Below are 21,576 nucleotides of genomic sequence, written 5' to 3' on the forward strand. Positions count from 1 at the left end.
ACACCTCCATAGAAGTTTGTGGAGTTCACATGGGTTTTTTTCAAACTCAAGGGACTTGGTCTCTCCATAGAAAGGTATTTTTAAATCAATCTACAAGAATTGAAAGCTATCAGATATGCTCTGCCTACTTCATGCCCCTTCTCCAAAGGAAAAGCATTCTAATTTAAGCAACCAAGTTGCAAAGTTCTTTGTCAACAGGGTTCTTTGTTAAGGGTACATTTCAGCCTCTGCCAGCCTCTGCCAGAAAGTGAATGGGCATGAAATATCAAGCTATCCTGCAATCCACCTACCTTCCAGGGATCTCCAACACATTAGTGAATCATCTCAGCAGAGTTTTTCATTTTCATGAGTGGTCTCTGCAGCAATCAATAGCTGACAGACTATTCAAATTATGGGGTCTTCTAGCAATGGACCTGTATGCATCAAAGCAGAAGAGAAAGCTACAGAAATTTTGCTCCATTCTTCCCAGCCGATTCAGGTCAGCTCAGGACACCTTCATGTTCATTAATTTTTTTCATTTTATTATTCTTAATTTCCTGCTTGTTAAGCATGTTATCCTTCTCAACTGGAGTACAGAGCTAATGTATGCTTTTCCACTGATTCCACTGATAGCCAGAACAGTGCAAAAAATGCTAATCAATTGAGCTTGCTTGATCTTTATAGCTCCATTGTGGCCCAGACAGATCTGGTTTCCTTATTTCATTCAACCCTCCAGCAGTCCTTCAGGTCACCTAAGAACTGTTGCAAACCATCCCTTCCCGATGGCTTCACTTCACTCCGCCTACCTTTCTTTCTTTGCACCTCCTCTCACTATGGATGGACGCCTGGCTGCCACGGCGTCTGCCTGCCGTCCTCTCCTGCGTTCCCAGACCAGATTGGGCGCTGCCATCCGCCACGCTCCGCTGGTACCTTAGGGCGCGCACGCCGCACGGCCCTCACTCTTATTTCCTACTTGGCACAAACCTCAGGGGCGTCCCCCTGTGATGATGTCACACTGCCCGGATATTTAAAGCCTACGATGTTTGCTAGCCTTTGAGTTAGCAAGGGGTATTCTACGGATGGGATTCGCTCTCCATATCCAGCTACTCTGCCTCTCCAATCTTCCATTGGACTCTTACGCTAACAGGGAATCCTCTCCTCGGGGACCTCACTTGCTTTTCAGGTCGCTATCAGGAAACTGGTACTCGCTCCTTGAGGGCCCATGTTCCCTGACTCGCTGCCTGCTCCTACCTTCTCTTCTGCCTGGAAGGATTCACTATCTTCAACACCAGTAAGTACTACCATCTTCACCTCAGAGTTGTTTCCTGGAACTAGGGACTCGCTTCTTGAGAGCCTGCCTCCGTTCCAGCCCTAGTGCCATCTCCTACGTGGAACTGCTGTCACTGCTACCGGAGGAGTCGCTGTTCTAGCACCTGAGAGATACTAGCACAGCTGGGCTACTTCTGCTGCTCACCACTGCCACCTCTGGTGGCTTCACCACATTGTCTAATAAAAGATCAATCTCTGTGTTTGTGTGTCCTAAGCTGAGCCTGACCTGTGGCCCCTCACAGGACTTCCCCCCCGTGGGCATGGTCAGCTACCACAGTGTCCAAGGGCCCACACAATCCTCACTAATTATAACATATTGCTAACTCCATGGATCTGGCACAGCTCAATGCCTTGCAGGCCATTCCTGGCCTGGCCCTAATCATTGCTGAACAACAAAACGCATTGGAGAAACTCACTTCAGCGTTTCATCAGCTACAAGCACAGAAGATGCAAGGCGCTACTTCCAGTAATGAAGGTCAGTTACCTGAAGTAACTATAAAGAATATGGTACCCTCTGGCTGCTCCAGTTCGTTTCTGTTGCGATCCCCCCCTGCTGCTGCGCTGCAGGAGGTCTCTTACCTTCCTCCAGAGGCCGCTCTGAAGCCAGGGCCTCGCCTGCGCATCATCCAGGACTTGCTCCAGGGCCTGAGAGGCCTAGCTGCTCCTGAGGCATGCCGGTGGCTTGCAGCCTCAGTGTTTGGACTTCCTGTTGGGCGACGCCCTTCCCTAGGGGCTGGCCCGCAGCTCTCTACCCTAGTTATAGGGCCAGCGGTGGGCGGTCCTGGCAAGCTCCTCCCAGGGAGTTGCCTTCTACCTCCAGTATTTAAGGACCTTCGGTTCACTGTGTCTTGGCCTTTGATCGGGCTCTACAGTCGTCTGTAACCTTGCCGATCCAGGTCCCCCGGTTTCGCCTATGCCTTGATGGGTTCCTGTCCTGTGTCTCTGCCTAGATGTTTGTTCCTGTGCCTGCCAGCCGAAAGGGCTTCGGATGTGAGTATCCCAGCATCGGAGTTCCTGTTCGCCTGGGTCTTCCCCGCGCCCTCCTTCTCAGCGTGGTCCGCGACCAGCCTTCCTAGGCTGTGTAGGGCGCGTCTGGGACAGGGTGGTCCGCGACTCAGTCCCACGGGCGGGCTGAGTAGGGCGCCCTGATGGACAGTGCAATGTTCCCGTCCAGCCTTGTCTTCAGTGTCTGCTTCAGCCCTTGTCCGGATGTCTACCTGTCTCTGCCTTGACCTGGTTCCTGAGCCTTCTGTCCTGTTGGGCCCTGGAGTGGCCAACAGGAGGGATTCGTCCCACGGGCTCTTGAGCTTCTGCCAGCCGAGGGGGCTTCGGATGTGAGTATCCCAGCATCGGAGTTCCTGCTCGCCTGGACCTTTCCTGTGTCTTGCTTCAGCCCTTGCCCTGATGTCTCCGTCTTGCTTCAGCCTGCTTCTGCCCCGTCTGATGTCTTCAGTTTAAGGACTCTGTCTGCCCTCGCCTTGGTCCGGCCTGCTGCCCATTGCCGTTCCCTGCGGCGGGTCCGAAAGGGCCGGGAACAGTCGGAGGACCGTTCACTAGTCAACTTCCCCGTGTTGGCTACCATGGGCATGCAGGTCCGGCTGAGGGCCGGACTCCCTGTTTCTGTTCCTGCCTGCCTGGCTCACCATGCCTGCTCAGCTCACCTCCCACGGTGTGCCTTGGGCTCCTCCTGGGGTCCTGCCGTGGCCCAAGGGCTCACCACCCCGCCCGAGACGACCGCGCCCGCGCGCGCTCGTAACAGATTCTCTGGAGAGATTCAAGAACTAGAGGTTCCCTAAACCAATGCTGCATGCATTTCGCATTGCAGCCTGCACACTTCCCCACAGCTTACGCCAAGACTACTTATATTCTATCTTATTTTGATGGAAGGGCCTTTTCTTGGGCTTCAATGCTGTGGGAACGTAAGGATCCAATCCTGCAGGATATTGATGGATTTCTAGAATTGAGATCTTGCTCGAGTGACTGTTGCTGGTTCTGACTTGGTGGACCTGAAGCAAGGCAACCACCACTGGCTGATTTTGCAATAGAGTTCAAGACTCTTGCTACAGAATTATGCTGAGAATCTAGATGCCTGAAAACTCTCTTCTTCAGAGGTTTGAATACCCGCTTGAAGGACGAGCTTGCCGCTCATGAGACATCTGACTCGCTGGATGAACTAGTGGCTTTGGCTACTAGAATTGACCACCGGCTTCGTGATAAGGTGAAAGAATTCAAGCCTACTATAGGACCGGTTCCGAAGGAGACTTGTGCTAAACTTGCACTTCGGATGGTTCCAGCAGTACCTGTTGCCAGTGGAGAAGATCCAATGCAACTTGGTCGCAGTCATTTGACTTCAAAAGAGAGAAGACTTCGGAAGAGACATGACCTATGTATGTACTGTGGACAAGCCGGTCACGATGTCCCAACATGCCCTATTCATCTGGAAAACAGACGGGCCTAAGTCCTGCAGGAGGACTGTTCTTAGGCCTTATCACGCCTTCTCCTCCGCGCTGTCTACCAGTCTCCCTGACTTGCGGACCGTCTACAATCCAAACTCTTGCCCTTGTGGATTCGGGCGCAGGAGGCAACTTTATACTTCGCCTAGTGGAACATTTGAGGATTCCCCTCGTTACTTTAGAAGCTCCACTACTCTTGTCATCTATCCATGGAAAGCTTTTGCCCGATGATGTGTCTTGTCATACTGAACCAGTGACACTTCACACCAGAGCCCTCCATACGGAGACAATTCCCTTCTTTGTGTTAGAGAAGGCCATGTACCCTATCGTTCTGGAGTTACCCTCGTTGCAGTTGCATCAGTCTCAATTCGACTGGTCCTCCTTGGAACTCTCCTGCTGGGGCCCAGGTTGTCATAGCAGTTGCCTCAAGGAAGTTTCTCCTGTTCTCTGCATGCCTACAACTCCAGTGATGGCAGGACTGCCGCCTCAATACGCATCATTCAGTGATGTGTTTTCCAAGAAGCTGCTGACATCCTCCCTCCACATAGATCTTATGACTGTGCCATTCGGTTGAAACCAAACACTGAACCTCCTAAAGGACGTGTCTATCCACTCTCTGCAATAGAGATAAGGCTATGTCCGAGTACATTGAGGAGAATTTACAGAAAAGTTTCATTAGACCTTCAAAGTTGCCAGCCGGCGCAGGATTCTTCTTTGTGGGGAAGAGGACGGAACCTTACGTCCTTGTATCGACTATCGAGGTCTGAACGAGGTTATGATTAAAGACCGTTACCCCCCTGCCTTTAATCTCAGAGCTGTTTGACCGACTTCAGGGGGCCAAGATATTTTAGAAAACTTGACCTGAAGGGGGCCTACAATCTAGTCCGGATTCACAGTGGTGATGAGTGGAAAAACGGCTTTCAACACTCAAGACGGTCATTTTGAGTACTTAGTAATGCCCTTCAGCCTGTGCAATGCACCCGCTGTGTTCCAGAACATGATGAATGACATTCTGCAGGATTTGTTGTACAAGAGTGTCGTAGTGTACCTAGATGACATTCTGATATTTTCTCAGAATCTGTCTACTCATCTAGAAGACGTCAATCAAGTTCTACTAAGACTCTGAGAACACCAACTCTACGCCAAGCTATCCAAGTGCAAATTCCATAAAGACTCTGTGCCTTTTCTTGGCTACATTGTGTCTAAAGATGGCTTCCAGATGGATCCCCAAAAATTGGAAAGTATCAAAAATTGGTCCCCACCTACCAGCCTGAAGGCCCTGAGATGATTTTTGGGGTTCACCAATTACTATAGAAACTTTATAAAGAACTATTCTTCTTTAACTGTGTCCTTGACCTCTATGACCCAGAAAGGGGCCAATGCTTCTAAATAGTCTGCGGAGGCCATTTCCGCGTTCGAAGATTTAAAGACTGCCTTTTCCATGGAACCATGCCTATGTCATCTGGACCCCAACAAGCCATTCATCGTAGAGGTTGACGCCTCTGACGTTGGTGTGGGGGCTGTTCTGAGCCAGACTGGAGATTTCAAGTCCTTACGCCCCTGCTTTTTCTTCTCACGACATTTCTCTCCAGCAGAGAAGAATTATGGGATCGGTGACAAAGATCTCCTGGCTATTAAGTTGGCATTTGAGGAATAGCAGCCTTGGCTCGAATGCGCTCAACATCAAATTACCATGTTTATGGACCATAAGAATCTAGAGTATCTCCGCCATGCGCAGTGTCTTAACCATAGACAAGCTAGATGGTCCTTATTTTTCAACCGCTTTGACTTCGTGCTCAAATATCGCCCCAGAGACAAGAATACCAGAGCTGATGCCCTATCACGCTCCTTTCTCTCGGATGATATTCCGGAAGAGCCACAGCACATAATCGACCTGAAGAAAGTAGTCTTAGCGGCTACTCATTCTGTGCCCGCTGGTAAAACCATCATGCCAAAGCATCTCAGAAAGAAAAGTGCTCTATTGGGCACATGATTCCAAGCTGGCTGGCCATCCTGGTCAACGCCGTACCCTGCTGAAGCTACAGAAGTATTATTGGTGGCCCAACTATCAAGGAAGATACATTCTCCTATGTGGCATCTTGTGCCAACTGTGCCAAGCACAACCTACTTCTGGCCAACCGTGGGGCTTACTGCAAATGCTTCCAGCTCTGGAACAGCTCTGGATGCATATCGTTACTGATTTTGTAGTTGATCTACCCCTTTCTGGAGGTATGAATACCATCTGGGTCACAGTCGACCGCGTCAGCAAGATGGCCTACTTCGTGGCACTACCGGGCTTACCCTCAGCCTCGGAACTTGCGAAGCTCTTCATAGTCCATATCTTTCACCTCCACGGCCGACCAAAGCACATTGTCTCGGATCGAGGATCACAGTTCACAGCAAGATTCTGGAAGGCCCTGTGCATACACTTCGACATCTCTCTAGATTATACATCTGCCTATCATCCTCAATCTAATGGCCAAACAGAACGGATGAATAGGACCCTGAAACAGTTCATTCGGGCCTATGTGAGTTGCCGTCAGAATAACTGGGCTGAACTATTACCATGGGCTGAATTCACCATTAATTCTCATCCAGCAACATCAACTGGATCAGCACCATTTGAAGTGGTATATGGACGTTCATCATCACCGCCACTTCCACTGAAGCTCTCGGTGGCGTCCCCAGCAGTTCAATCCACTGCTGAAGAAATCCATTGTTTATGGACTCAGACAAAAGCAATGTGACTCAAAGCGAGTGATCAAGCCAAAAGGTTTTATGACGCTCATCATTCCAAAGCGCCTGTCTTTCAACCTGGTGACAAAGTCTGGCTAAGCACCTTAGACTGAAGTTACCCTCCTCTCGATTTGCTCCTCACTACGTTGGACCATTTCCAATCCTCCGATGCCTTGGCAATGTTACCTACAGTCTGAAGTTACCACCTGGATTGAACATCCATAGCACTTTTCATGTTTCACTTCTGAAACCACTCATCATCCGTGAATTCTCTTCCAAATCTCAGGAACCATCTCCTATCAATACAGAAGATGACCTAAAATACAAGGTCAAAGCCATTCTTGATTTCTGTAAACAAGGCAAAACTTGGGAATATCTTCTCTCATGGGAAGGTTTTGGCCCCGAAGAAAATTCTTGGGAGCCTCTGGCTAATATCCTTGACAAAGAGATGCTCCATCAGTTTCATCTCTCGCATTCTTGGACACCAAAACCTGGTACCCGCAGAGGAGATTGCCCTTTGAAGGGGGGTACTGTTGCAACTGTCCCTTCCTGACTGCTTCACTCCACCTACCTTTCTTTCTTTGCACCTCCTCTCGCTATGGATGAACGCCTGACTGCCGTGGCGTCTGCCTGCCATCCTCTCCGGCATTCCCGGACCGGCTTGGGCGCTGCCTCCTGCCATGTTCCGCTGGTACCTTAGGGTGCGCGCGCCGCACGGCCCTCACTCTTATTTACTACTTGGCGCAAACCTCAGGGGCGTCCCCCTGTGATGACATTAAGCTGCCCGGATATTTAAAGCCTACAGTGTTTGCTAGCCTTTGAGTTAGCAAGGTGTATTCTACGGATGAGATTCGCTCTCCTTATCCAGCTACTCTGCCTCTCCAATCTTCCATTGGACTCTTACGCTAACGGGGTGCCCGCTCCTCGGGGGCCTCACTTGCTTTTCAGGTCACTATCAGGAAACCGGTACTCGCTCCTCGAGGGCCCAAGTTCCCTGACTCGCTGCCTGCTCCTACCTTCTCTTCTGCCTGGAAGGATTCGCTATCTTCAACACCAGTGAGTACTACAATCTTCACCTCAGAGCTGTTTCCTGGAACCAGGTACTTGCTCCTCAAGGGCCTGCCTCCGTTCCAGCCCTAGTGCCATCTCCTACATGGAACTGCTGTCACTGCTACCGGAGGAGTCGCTATTCCAGCACCTGAGGGATACTAGCCCAGCTGGGCTACTTCTGCTGCTCACCACTGCCACCTCTGGTGGTTTCACCACATTGTCTAATAAAAGATCAATCTCTGTGTTTGTGTGTCCTAAGCTGAGCCTGACCTGTGGCCCCTCACGAGACTTCCCCCCATGGGCGTGGTCAGCTGCCACAGTGTCCAAGGATCCACCCAAACCTCACTAATTATAACAAGAACAAACTCAACTTTATTAACTCAAGATTATGGAAGCCTGTTTCATCCAAATCTTCCATCTCTAAATTTGACGGTTAGGAGGTTGAATGTTTAGTAATCACAGATCTTTCCTTATCAAGAAAGATTGAAGACCTCATTCTCTCTGCCTGAAAACCATCCACTAGAAAAAACTATGGCTTTAAATGGAAGAGATTCTCTATATGGTGTCAACATAATGTGTTAAACCCATTCTCATGGAACCCCAAGCATTTGCTAACCTACTTGCATTCTCTTTCTGAAGCAAGCCTCGCCACATCATCAGTAAGAGTACATCTCAGCACCAGGGTGGCTTACCATATTCAAGTTACATAAGAATATAAGAAATTGCCATGCTGGGTCAGACCAAGAGTCCATCAAGCCCAGCATCCTGTTTCCAACAGAGGCCAAACCAGGCCACAAGAACCTGGCAATTACCCAAACACTAAGAAGATCCCATGCTACTGATGCAGTTAATAGCAGTGGCTATTCCCTAAGTAAACTTGATTAATAGCAGTTAATGGACTTCTCCTCCAAGAACTTATCCAAACCTTTTTTGAATCCAGCTACACTAACTGCACTAACTACATCCTCTGGCAACAAATTCCAGAGCTTTATTGTGCGTTGAGTGAAAAAGAATTTTTTCCAATTAGTCTTAAATGTGCTACTTGCTAACTTCATGGAATGCCCCCTAGTCCTTCTATTATTCGAAATTGTAAATAACTGATTCACATCTACTCGTTCAAGACCTCTCATGATCTTAAAGACCTCTATCATATCCCCCCTCAGCCGTCTCTTCTCCAAGCTGAACAGCCCTAACCTCTTTAGCCTTTCCTCATAGGAAAAGTTGATAGTAGACCTATCTCAGCTCATCTGATAGAATTAAGATTCATAAAAGGTATATGGAACATTAAACCTTCAGTACAGAAATTATCTGTGCCCTAGAATCTGAATGTTGTTCTTTTTCAAATGATGAAGCTCTCTTTGAACCCTTAAGCGTCAGCTTCTCTGAAGTTTTTAACTTGGAAAGTAGTATTTCTAGTAGCAGTAACCCCTGCACAAAGAGTCTGTGGACTTCGGGCATTTGTACTCCATACTTGCAGTTTTTCCACAATAGGGTGGTGTTCCACACCCACGCGACTTGTGCCTAAAATCCTATCAACTTTCCATATTAATCAAATCACTGTATTACCTACCTTCTTCCCAAGACCAAATGCTCATGAAAGTGAAATACTCTTTCTTCCCTATACTACAAAAGAAGAACCCAGCTGCATCATCAAACTTCACAGCCGTTTGTGTCTTACAATCCTAACAGACTAGATATAGCAGTTACTAACTATATATTGTCTAACTGATAGCAGAATGTATTCAGCATTGTTTTGCATCACCAGGCCTGCAAATTACAGACTCAGTCAGGACTCATCAAGTTAGAACTATGGCCTCATTCATTGCTCATTTGTGAGCTGTTCCTCTGGAAGACATCTGCAAAGCTGTAACATGGTCGTCAGTACCCAACTTCATGACACATTACTGTGTAGACATCTCAAGTAGTGACAGCAAATTTGATCAAGGAATTCTGCATAACCTGTTTATCCAGTAGTCTCTTTTCCATTGTGGGGTCCGGGTTGCTTTATGCCTGCCATTAATTCCCTTTGCCTTTTCCGCATCCCACTGTACAGCCCCCCACCCCCTCCCTCCTTTCAGAACTCAGCATTGTTACTTTGTAAGATTGCATATTGTTACTAGTGTTTTATATGTTCATATCCTATGATGTTTTTGTAGTCACATAACAAGGTTATGCTCCGTCTCTCTCCATATAATTGTTCCTTTCAATTTTCCTTCGCTAGCTCTCTATCTTCCCTCTGCCTCTCCCTCCTTCTCTTTCTAGCCTTCTCCCCTTTCCCCCCACCCTGTTCATTGTAATTTTCCAGCTTTAATAGTTAATTGTAAACCGGAGTGATGTTTCTTACGAATGTTGATGTATAAAACCTTATAAATAAATAAATAAATAAAATGCTCTGCTGCATCCTTTAGCTTGGGAACTTCACATGTCATGGCTACTTCAGCCGTGTTTATTTACGGAAAAAGCAAATTTGCTTAACGTAAACGGTATTTTCCATAGATAGCTGAATGAATTAGCCATACTAAATATCTGCTCATCTCCTGGAGAGTTGATTATCTAGTTACATATAGCTCTAAGAATGGCTGAGGATGCTTGCAAGGCAACTCCCATGCAGAAGTTCCTGCACATGCTCAGTAGAGCTAAAACGTCTGCTAGCTAGTCTGTTCGGTCCGCTGGATGATGCTATCTATAGAAAACACCATTTATGGTGAGCAACATGCTTTATACCAGCAGCAAAGTCATGACTTGGAAAGGATATTTGCATGTGTTAACTTTTTTTTTCTCTCTTTTTTTAAAATGCAGTTTCAATGTATCTGCCTTACATTCTCTGTCTGGAAGCTATTTCTCTTTCTAAAGTTTCAGAAGAACACAATGTCAATAGACAAAGTTTTTATATTTTCACTCCCAAGAAGGGATGGCAAGGCATATTTTACAAAGGCATCATAAATCTGTAATCCTAATGGAAAGTAAAGTACACTATTAAAGTCACAGTTATAACGCAAATCTTAGCATTTTCAATGCAGTTATAAATTACAACTACATTTTTTGGTTAAATCAACATTCATTTAGCTAAAATTGTGCTGTTTTAACTGAAAGAAATATGGTTTCAGAGCTAACAATAAACAGTTCAGAATGTGAATACACCTCATGGTACTTCCATGTACAGATAGTTCTGTGTTTTTAGAGAGGAAAAAAATGTGGAAGGCCTTAGGTCAGCTGCATTGATTTAATGCATTACTTAGGCTGCCAGAGCAGAGGTAGAATCTCCTTGCACTGCATCAGGAGTGCCTCAAGCCTCTGCTATTCCTTTTGATCAAATCTCTGTGAAAGATGAGTGTCATGCCCTCTGCAAGCCAGCTGTGAGGGGACTGCCCTGTGACATGCAGGGCATGCTGGAACACACCAGGCTGGGGGGCACCGAGGTGAGAGCAGGCTGCAGGAGCAGAGAGGCAGGCAGACACCACTCAGCACAGGCCCGGAGAGCACCAAGTGGTGGGAGGATCTCTCATTCCATTCCCCTGTGCAGAGCCTGAGTGCACATCAGCGCTGGAGGTGCCCAGATTCAGACGAGTGAAAAGGCATGTGACGGTTCTAGCACAGTACGTGTAGAGACAGGAGTGTTACACGCACTTCTGTGGGGGAACTCGCTGAGGGAATGGGATCCTGCTCCGTGCTGCACACAGCTCTGGCGGCGGCGGGTGTCCTGTGAGAATGTCGGAGGTAAGAGGAAAGTTCCTGTTCCTTTGAAGCAAGACGAGGGATTTCTTTTAGCAAACTTTTGCAGGTGTCTGCATTTTTACCCTGGCTAGGCTTCCGAGTTCTGTTTGGTAACTCGGGAGGTGTTTTCCGGTTAATTGCAGTGAAACAATCCTGTATAGGCTGGGCTTCTTTTCAAGGTTTATTTTGCTAAACCTGCGACACTAAGCGCTGTGTGAATATTCAGTGGCGAGGGGAAAAGGCGAAATGTTAACCTTGCAGTAGAAAGTGTAATTGTCACATTTGTTTTCCACTTAGCCAGAGCAGTTGTACCCTTAACGTGATAAATGCTTGTCGGTATTATTTACAAGTCCAACATATACACTAATAGCAAGGCAGCCTGTGATTTGTGGCTTAAATAAATATACTCAGGAAGTGCCTGAAAGTGAATATATTCTCCTGATTGCCAAGTAGAAATGCACTGGGGGGGGGGGGGGGGGGGATAGGTCGCCTTCCCCCAGAATCGGCAGTAAAACATTCAGTCCGGTACGTGGTGTGAAACCATTTGTCGCAATCGTTTTCTTTGGATACTGTAAAGTTAAAGATCTGTGGAGTATCTGGGCCATTGTTTAACAGATCCTATAGAGAGCTCTTGTTGGGTCATTTCGATGTGTTTTTGGAGCATCAGGGAAGCAGTCCTAATGCTACTTTTATTTAAAGAGACGACGAAGGGGGTAGGGTGGAAGAAATCTGTTTTTGGTTTTTTTTTTAAGCAACGTGCAGAACCGGTATTTTTAACATTAAAGCGAGGTGCTTGGTTTTGCGCGACACTGATAGGTAATAAAAATGCAAAAGCAGTGCACGTTTTGCAGTTCACACTGCGCGCAAGCGGTTTGATTTTTCCGGGATCCGTGTTGCTGCTTGCTTAAGCTGTTTGCCCGTCTTGGGAAGACCTGGAGGCGCCCCTGCCATCTGCGAGCGCACTCGGCTTCCCTTACTTTCCTGCTGCCTCTTCCCTGCGTGGCTGCTTCCTTCCAGTGACTCCCGAGCATGACCTGCGTTTGGATAAGCCTGTAAGGATTTGTCAGCCAGATGTGACAGGATCGTCAGGAGGCAAGTAGAAGGAGGAGATCTGATATTAATCAGCGCATAGCTGCGAGCCAAACTTTCTCAGATGCGGTGTAGTAACATGTTCCCTGAGATTATTGCTTCTCTTTGTGGCCGCGGAGCCGGATGCGGAAAAGGAGCTGCTGCTGCTGCTAAGCATAGACGCAAAATGGGAGAACCCCTTTTAAAAACCCTGGCCTTCTTTGTGCAAGAGTGATCGCTCGCCATGTGCAGACGTATATACTGTGGTTTATTTCGTGGTACCGAAAGGATTCACGCTCTTACATTGCAGACTCCCATGCAATTATGTTAACATGTAATCGCAACTTTCTTGGATATCTGCTGCTCTGGAAACGCTATGAAATAGGGAGGTAGTGGGCCCCCCCCAGGTCACAGAGAAAGGCATGTTTGGTGTATGTGTGTGCAAAGGAGGAGATTGTTCAGTGACTTTTATCAGCATGGTATTTTTTTCTTTACATATAGAATATATTATAATATATAATATATATATAATATATATATACACACACAACACACATACATCCCATAACATTCTAGCTGAACATCTGAAACCTTCTGGTGTCCTGTAATTACATGGGATGGTTAGTTAATAAAGTAATGGTACAGTGTACCTTGCTAATTTAAATTGATAATAAAATAGCTAGACACCGGTCCTAGTTCTATTCCAACACAGGTTTTGATATGGATGTTGGAGTTAGATTGCCATGAATTTACCTTTAGAAGCAACACGATTTCTTTAGTTTTCCATTTAGAATTATATTTCAATTGTAATAATAAATGTAATAATTGCTTAATTACTAAATCAATGGTAAAGTGTTTTTTTAAAATGCCCTAAATGCAACCAGTGGACAATTCATACAAGAGGATTAGTTTCCCTCATATTATGTACTCTGAAATTGTTCTTTTATCTGTAGATAAACAGTCAATAAACCATTTGTAAGTGATACCTTTTTGTTGGACTAACTCCTAGCTTCCAGGGAGAAAGAATGGTCTAGTGGTTAGAGGCTGAGAACCAGGGTAAACCAGGATTCAAGTCCTGTTTCCCCATTGACCCTCCTTGAGTTGTCAGGTAAGTTTATCTCATGTGGGCATGTAGACTGCAAGCTGTTTTGGGCTGGGGACTTCTTGCACCAGAATTCTAATAATGCTATATGGTGCTTTGAGCATCATTTGGTAATGGCAGGCTAAAAATCAAAATTATTAGTTACAGATGTCTTGAGTTAGTCCAATAAAGAGGTATCACCTTCAACATGTTTTTTGACTCTTATTTCTACACAAATCAAGTGGACTAATCACAATATTTTACTTTTTTTTATCTGCAAATCGTACACTTAAACTATCTGTCCTGCAGCTTTCTAATATGAAACTGTCCATTGGATTTTGATACCAGCTGTCTCTAATACATAGGGTTAATAATGACATTATTTCTTTAATATATTGCACAAAGTGTAAAGCACAAGTGTTTCATTTTGTTAATGTTAGGCTAAATCTACAAGAAATATTTTTTGTTGTTTTATTTTAAGACATTTTGTAGTTTATATCTTCTAATTTTTTTTGAGAGAAAAATAAATTGCCATACTAATGTGGAAACATACTCATTAAGTATTTATTTTATTATCCTGGTTTCATATGCTCTTTCTGGGAATCATTGGCATTGTCATTTGTATCACATAAACAGGCAGTTTTCTGGTTCAGTTTCTTACATTTCAGTCAACAGATCTGAATTCCCAGGCGCTGCTTTTCCCCATTAGTTCAAAAGGCCATGTCAAAAGGCTGTGACAATATATAATATGCAATTATATCAAATACTGCTTAGAATTATTACTTATGTTCTATCTTGTGAACTTATTTACACGATTTAAAAAATCAGTTTCTATAAGGGTTTTCATTTGCTGCCTTCATCCTGGGTTTTGATTTATTGTAATAGTGAACTGTGGGTGTTTGTGGTTTTTCCTTTCTTTCTTCCACCTTCCCTGCCCCCCCCCCCCCCAATCAAAAAAAAAAAGCAAAACACATAAAACAACACCTATACCTGAATTAAGTGCTCAGTACTGTATATTTTGTATATTCTGTTTTTCGGTCCTTAGAAACACACAGAAGGTGCTCAAAACGTTTGTAACCTAGGTGTTACTATATGATGCTATAAGAATGCTGGAAAATGAATGTATGTAAATATCACATATTATCATGAAAATTAAATTTCACATAAAATTCATGAACCAGTTTTGGGGCTGTGTGCAGGCACCTGTTCCTGCAGTGCACTCTGCTTCTCCTTCTCCCAAGTTCTTGAAATCAGTTTATGCAGAAAATAGTTCCTCAAAGGAGGCAGCTTGACTGTGGAATGGTGTGGAAGTATGCCTTGTTCTTCTGAACGCAGATTTGGTTATTGGTGTTTCCCTTCTGCTATTTTGACAGTGGAGATTAGTAGAAGTTGGCCTGAGGGGCCCTGTGGGGTGAATGAGTCATTTGAAGAGTGATTTTGATCCCAGAAATGTGTGTTTTGGTGAGATGGTGGGCTGGCCTGTCCTCTCCTTCAGAAGCTTACATTCCGCCCCGGACTGACACTGTTCCTCACAGAGTGATAACCGGCTGGTGCAGACAATAACTGGGATTCATAGGATCTGTTTCTATCTGACTCTAGGACTGTAATTACCTTGTTAGTACACTTGGTACACAGAAAGGAAAGAACAAGAGAAATACCTTGACTTCCAGGTACCTGTCTATATACTAAAGGCTCAGCTAAGTAAATCTATACATTTATTTATCTATTTATTTACATGGACTATCTCTATATTTTATGCAGAGACTGTTTTGGGGTTTTTTTTTAATACAACACAAAATACACTAATAACAAAGTCTGTGTTTGTTTTTTAAATTTTCTGCCACTGCTAATGGCTAAGCTTTTAATACAATGCACAGGCTAAAAGGAAACCTTAAAATGACAATTAAAGAGATGTTTACAGCTCAGCTCACCGAAGCACAGCATTTTCCTGAAAAATCAGTGTGGACATGTGGCACTGTTGAGTTCAGAAATGTTTTTATCAGGTCGGTGCATACATAAAAGGACAATAACTTGCATTTATAAAGTATAATATTGTAAGTTAGATCCCATTTCTTCGTTTTATGTTTATGGCATGCCAGGAATATTCGTGCAGCCACCTCTAAAGTGGCTGACATCATCTAAAGAGGAGAGGAGAGATGTATTTGAGACTCGGGAGAGAGAAAGCGCCTCTGCCCGGTTGACACATGCAGTCTTTTGCCAAAACGGGATTGGACCTCAGGAATCCTGAATTGCCTGCCACTCTTGTGTTCTGTTTAGACCACTCCACCTCTCCTCTTGAATGCAAAACCTACTTTCCTGAACAGTTTTTCAGAAAAACACAGTGCGGAAGTTGCTGAAAAGAATGTTTCCTATCAAATGGTAACTTTTACACTGTGGGGGAGGATGGAGGTGAAACACGGAGAAGCTCTGGGGAGAGCATTTGTGAGAAAGCACCATAATGTGACTATTGATTTGGGATGAGGTTTCTTTTTGCATATAAGAGAGAGAACATTGACACTTAGCAAGGACCGTAAACACATGCCCAGAAGAATTTTAGTAAGATCTTTCACATTAAATCCTTAGTGGAGACATTTTTTTATTCTTGTCAAAGAAGGCGTTTTCCCTTTCTGTATATCTGTTAGTTATTTTGTAGTCCTACACTTTTCTGATGCTGCCTACATGCTAGTGGTTATGGATTCTTAGGTTCCGTGATGTATACATTGCTCAGGAAAGCTTCTTTAATATTTTTTTCATGAACAAAGCACTTCTATCCTTTCTGATTTTATGAGAGTATTAACTTGTTAAACTTTTCTGGTCACTTAATTGTACTACTTTATGATTAGGATAACTAATCATCAATTAAATTCGATTAATTAGCAGAGTTTGGTTACTCTAAAAACCAGACCTAGTTCTGGCCCTTGGGGATTGGGTTTGTTGAGTTCACTAGAGAGAGCTTTGTAGGGCAACCCAAGTATGTATCCAAAGACCAAGATCCTTATGTAATGAAACCGTTGGCAGTTCTGATGAAATGTAGGTTTTTGCACAGAAAGAATAAAGATCATTCTATTCAGCAAACTCCAATACAGCTCTCAGCACCAAGCATTCTGGGATTTGTAGTCCAGTAATTTTCACAGGCAAAGCAAAAAGACAAATCCAGAATACTGAGGGATGGAAATATTAAAAAGAAGGACTGGCTGAAAGTGTCAGTAATGTCCAGGAGCTGAGTTGAGAAGTATGAATAATTGTTTCTGAGCCATGCTCTTGCTCATCTTTATGCTGAACTGATAACTTGAATAAAGACTGATTTGGGGTCAGAAATACACCTCCCCACACATTTTCTCAGACACACACACATTCTGTCATTGTGCTGCTGCTCATGCTCAAACAGTGAGTACTGCTCATGCTCAAACTACAGTACTGCCTGCCACATCTTTATGGAAAGTGTTTTTGCTTGTTGCCAGCTCTTCCCCAGCCTGTAGCAGCCCTCTCCCTTTCCAATTCCCAACATTTCTTGGCAACCCCACTCTCCAGGAGTCTCTGGTTCCACAGCCAGAAGCCTCTCCAAAACTGCACAGGCACTTCCTTTTGGCTCTCCCCATCCCTTTCTGTGACTGTTGCTTGCCTCCACCTCATCATATTCCCAGTGAATCTGTGGTACAGGGTCTGCTGCTGCTTTTATGGTTCCCTAAGCTCTGCACTGCCCACCCACCCACCCCTGGGGAGGGAGTACCAGAAGTGATTCATGCTGGTCCTCCAGGGCTTAAATAAAAGAGAAAAAATTAAGTCTTGGGTTGGCACTAGAATAGCCACAGGAGCCAAAGCAGTCCAGCTCCAGAACCCTGCTTTCCCACGTGGAGCCAGTACAGCCAGGGCTGGTGCAAGGGTATTAGGTGCCGTAGGTGAACCTTACAGCCTTGTACCTCCCAGCCCTTCCCTCCCTCCACACAACTTAATATTATGCATTTATGACAACAGATTTTACATCAAAAAGGACATTCATACAGTCTTATGAGGTACATATCATTTATAACATATATATTATATTTACATGCACTGCTGTACTGCCAGTCAGAAAACCCTGTAAAAAATAAAAAATAAAACTTGCATTAGGCCTATTGTAACATGTTCGGCTCTCACGGACTCTTGGGTAAACGGAATTACAATTACAATTTAGTAAACCTCCCATACCAAAACAGAACTAAATACCAGAATTCAAACAGTGATAACCCTACTTATGTAAAGGCAACAATGCAAATATTACACCAGACCTTAAAACACCAATGTACCTCCTATTTGGAAAACAGAACTAACCAGGCTGCTATAAATCCCTATATAGAAATGCCATGCATGTCACCTTTGTCACACATGCAAAACACAGATAGACCCTCACTAAATACAGAATAAAGAAGCCAGAAAATAGAAATAGAAATGTGCAGACAACTGAACTGGAAACTTCAACAAGTCAATATTGGAAAACTTCAACAAGTCAATAATGGAAAAACAAAAATATCATCATTCCTTATAAAACATCAATAATGAAATCAAGAAATATAAATTATTAGTAATAGTGAAACCATAATAATAAAAAGAATAAATATTTTTAAAATTTCCCAAACACCAACAGAAAATTGCAGACTCATCAAGTACTCCCAATAATTAAAACCAATAACAAATAAAAAGCCCCTGTTTTATATACTTGGGAACTTTTAATTTCCAGTCATTCTAAGATTGTTGTGGATTAGTAGAGGAAGGGGGTGCACAAACTTTCTTCTCTCACACATGGGGTAAATTTTAAAAAAGTACATGCATGTGTCTATGTGCGTGCGCTACCCGGCGCACCACATGGATGTGCGATTTTTATAACATGCGCGCACCGTGCACGCATGCTATAAAATCGGGGATCGGCGCACGCAAGGGGGGTGCATATTAGTGCAATTTGCGTGCGCCGATGCCCGCAGCCATCCCCAGTTCCCTCCCAGTCTGCTCCAATTTAGGAGCAGCCTGGGAGGGAACTTCCCTACCCCCTAGCCTGACCTTCCTACCCCTTCCCCTAACCTTCCCACCCCCTAGCCCTATCCTAACCCCCCCCCCCCCCAACCTTATCCTACCTTTTGTGCCTGCCTCGGGAGCGTTTCCCGCCGCCATGGTGATGAGAGGATCAGTCACATACTACGACGGCGATGCCACAGGATTACAAAAAAAAAAAAGGCAAGCCCTGTAGCCGCACAGAAAAAAATCCAGAGGTGCAGGTCCATGGAGCCACGGCTCCAGCTGCACAAAAAAACAAAAGTAAAGAACTGAACGGAGAACCAAAAGAACTGCTGTGGGGTCTGAATTCGCAGCAGCTCCGCAGTGAGCAGCACCAGTCATGTGACTGGCCCGAGCGGCCCACCGGGGCACACCCGAAGCCCCGATAGGCCAATGCGCCCCCACCCATAGGTAGCTGTGCAGGTGCTTTTTAAGGAAAAGCAAAGAGCGTAGTTTTTCATATCCAAAACTGCTCACACATTTGCCTCCCCTGTTCTAACCCTGCCTTGGGAATAACCACAAAGAAACGCAGGTAAGAGTATGTGCATCACTGACATTTGCACATATGTTTTTTACCTGCAAGGAGAGTGAGTACTAATTAAACAGCCCATTTACATGGGTAAAACCTTTTTGCCCATAAAACCAGTTTTCCTCATTGCCCTCCTCGTTAGGATTCTTTTTCCTATGTGTGCATCATTTTTCTCTTGTCCACATTAAAATTCATCTGCCATTTGGATGCCCAGTTTACCCAGTCTGGCAAGGAGTCCCTACAGTTCTTTACACTCTGCTTTGCAAATTTGATCACCCCACTCATTGCTCCTTTCTCTAGATCATTAATGAATAAGTTAAACAACATTGGACTTAGTACATAAACCTGAGGCACTTCTCTGTTTACCTCTTTCCATTTAGTCCTACGGTTTCCTATCTTTTAACCAGTTACCAATCCACAATAGGACACTACCTTCTATTCCATGATTTTTCAATTCCCTGAGGAGTTTCTCATGAGGGTTTCTATCAAATGTCTGCTAAAAATCCAGGTATACTATATCAGTTGTCTCACCTTTATTCACGTGCTTGTACACACCTTCAAAGAATTCTAATAGATTAGTAAGGCATGACTTCTCTTTGCTAAATCTATGCTGGCTTTTCCTGGGTAAGCCATGTCTAACCATATGTATAATAATTTTGTTCATAAGAACATAAGATATGCCATACTGGGTCAGATCAGGGGTCCATCAAGCCCAGTATCCTGTTTCCAACAGTGGCCAATCCACAGCACAAGTACCTGGCAAGTACCCAAACATTAGATAAATCACAAGCTACTATTGCTTATTAATTACCATAATAGCAGTTTATGGATTTTTCCTCTAGGAACTTATCCAAGCCTTTTTTAAACCCAGTTATACTAGCTGCTGTAATCACATCCTCTGGCAATGAATTCCAGAGCTTAACTATGCACTGAGTGAAAAATAATTTTCTTCCATTTGTTTTAAATGAGCTATTTTCTAACTTCATGGAGTGCCCCTGGTCCTTCTATTATCTGAGAGAGTAAATAACCAATTTATATTAACTTGTTCAAGTCCTTTCATGATTTTGTAGGCTTCTATAATATCCCCCCTCAGTCATCTCTTCTCCAAACTTAACAATAACTTCTACCATTTTACTGGGCACCTACTGATCTGTAGTTACCTGGATCACCTATGCAGCCCTTTTTGATGATGATGATGATGATGATAAGCATAGCAGCACCCTAGTTTGCTTGTTAGCTATGACCGAGTAATAAAAATATCTCAAATGCATACACATTCGGAAGCAAAAAGGTAAAGAAAGTAGATGAAAAAATAGAACAAAATAAAAAAATGTTTGCTTACCAACAGGATTCTTTGAGAAGGCAATGCCTTTTGCTACCTTTAAAAAGAGGATTGCTGGGAGTTCTGTGAAGGAACAAAACAGTACTGGTGACAGGACACTGGAAATAACAGTTATTCCTGACATGTAAGGACCACCTACCTATCTGCAAAAACCCAAGTGAACGAGAGCCCACCCAAAAGAGAACCCGAGATCTGTAAGAAGAATAGAAGAGCCTATCTGCTTGTATGTTTTAGAAGATAAAATAAAATATGTAGGAGGGGGGAGAGAATGATATGAGGTGGGGGGGGAACAAGGTTTCCGTTTTCATTTTCTATGCTTGCTTCCAATCTTATAATTAGGATTTTTGTGTTGTGCACCTACAAATGTAAGAAAATCATAATAAATACATTGTTAAAAAAATTCCTTTAAAAGCCTTACTAGGGAAATGTTACTCAAACATTAAGAAGCTTAATCCTGAAAGGTCTCCTTAAAGTAGTAATTATCTTCAGCTTTCCTTACTATATCAGTATGGGCTTGATTCATTCACATTTGGGACTTCAAAAATGTTAATGAGAAGGGTATTATCAACTTTGAAAATGTAATGATCTCATTCTGTATTTAACATAAAATGGAGTGTGGATGCTCTGTGTAAATCTGGAAAATGACATAAACCCAGTTTATGTAGGTTTTTAGATCAGCTGCTGCTTGGAATCTTCTAATGGGATGCAATCTGTCTGACCTCCCCCCCCCCCCCTTCCTCCATAGGCCCCCCCTTATTCCAGATATGCAGAGCTACTCTTTTGGTGTCACAAACATCAGGAAATGGGCAAGCAAAGCCATTTGACCATGTTTACAACGTAATGCCACAACAAGCTAAAGGGCTACAAGTCAAAACCTCGTGCCCGCACTTCAGTCACCACATGGCCTCATTCAATTAAACTTGAGAGCTCTCCTACAGCTTTACTCAATAGAACTCAATGGGGGGGGGGGGGGGAAAGGATGACGACAAGAAAGCCAGAAACGAATCATTCATCTTGGGAAAAATCAATGTCCTTACCAGAAAGAAGATAGATAATGCTCTCGAGGAGTTATTGACTCACATAAGTATGCAAGAAAAATAGGCATTTCTCTTGTCTCATTCACACAGTATATATTACGCTTCCTCAGCACCACTGCGTACATACCAAGGAGGGCCAGTCGCTGTACACATTTCACACCTCTCCTTAGAGTAGCTCAGAAGCTTGTCCTCCACTTCTTCCCATTCACTCACATTTTTATGTGCAGAAG

This window comes from Rhinatrema bivittatum, unplaced genomic scaffold (genome assembly GCF_901001135.1).
Source record: "Rhinatrema bivittatum unplaced genomic scaffold, aRhiBiv1.1, whole genome shotgun sequence".
Classification (NCBI taxonomy): Eukaryota; Metazoa; Chordata; class Amphibia; order Gymnophiona; family Rhinatrematidae; genus Rhinatrema; species Rhinatrema bivittatum.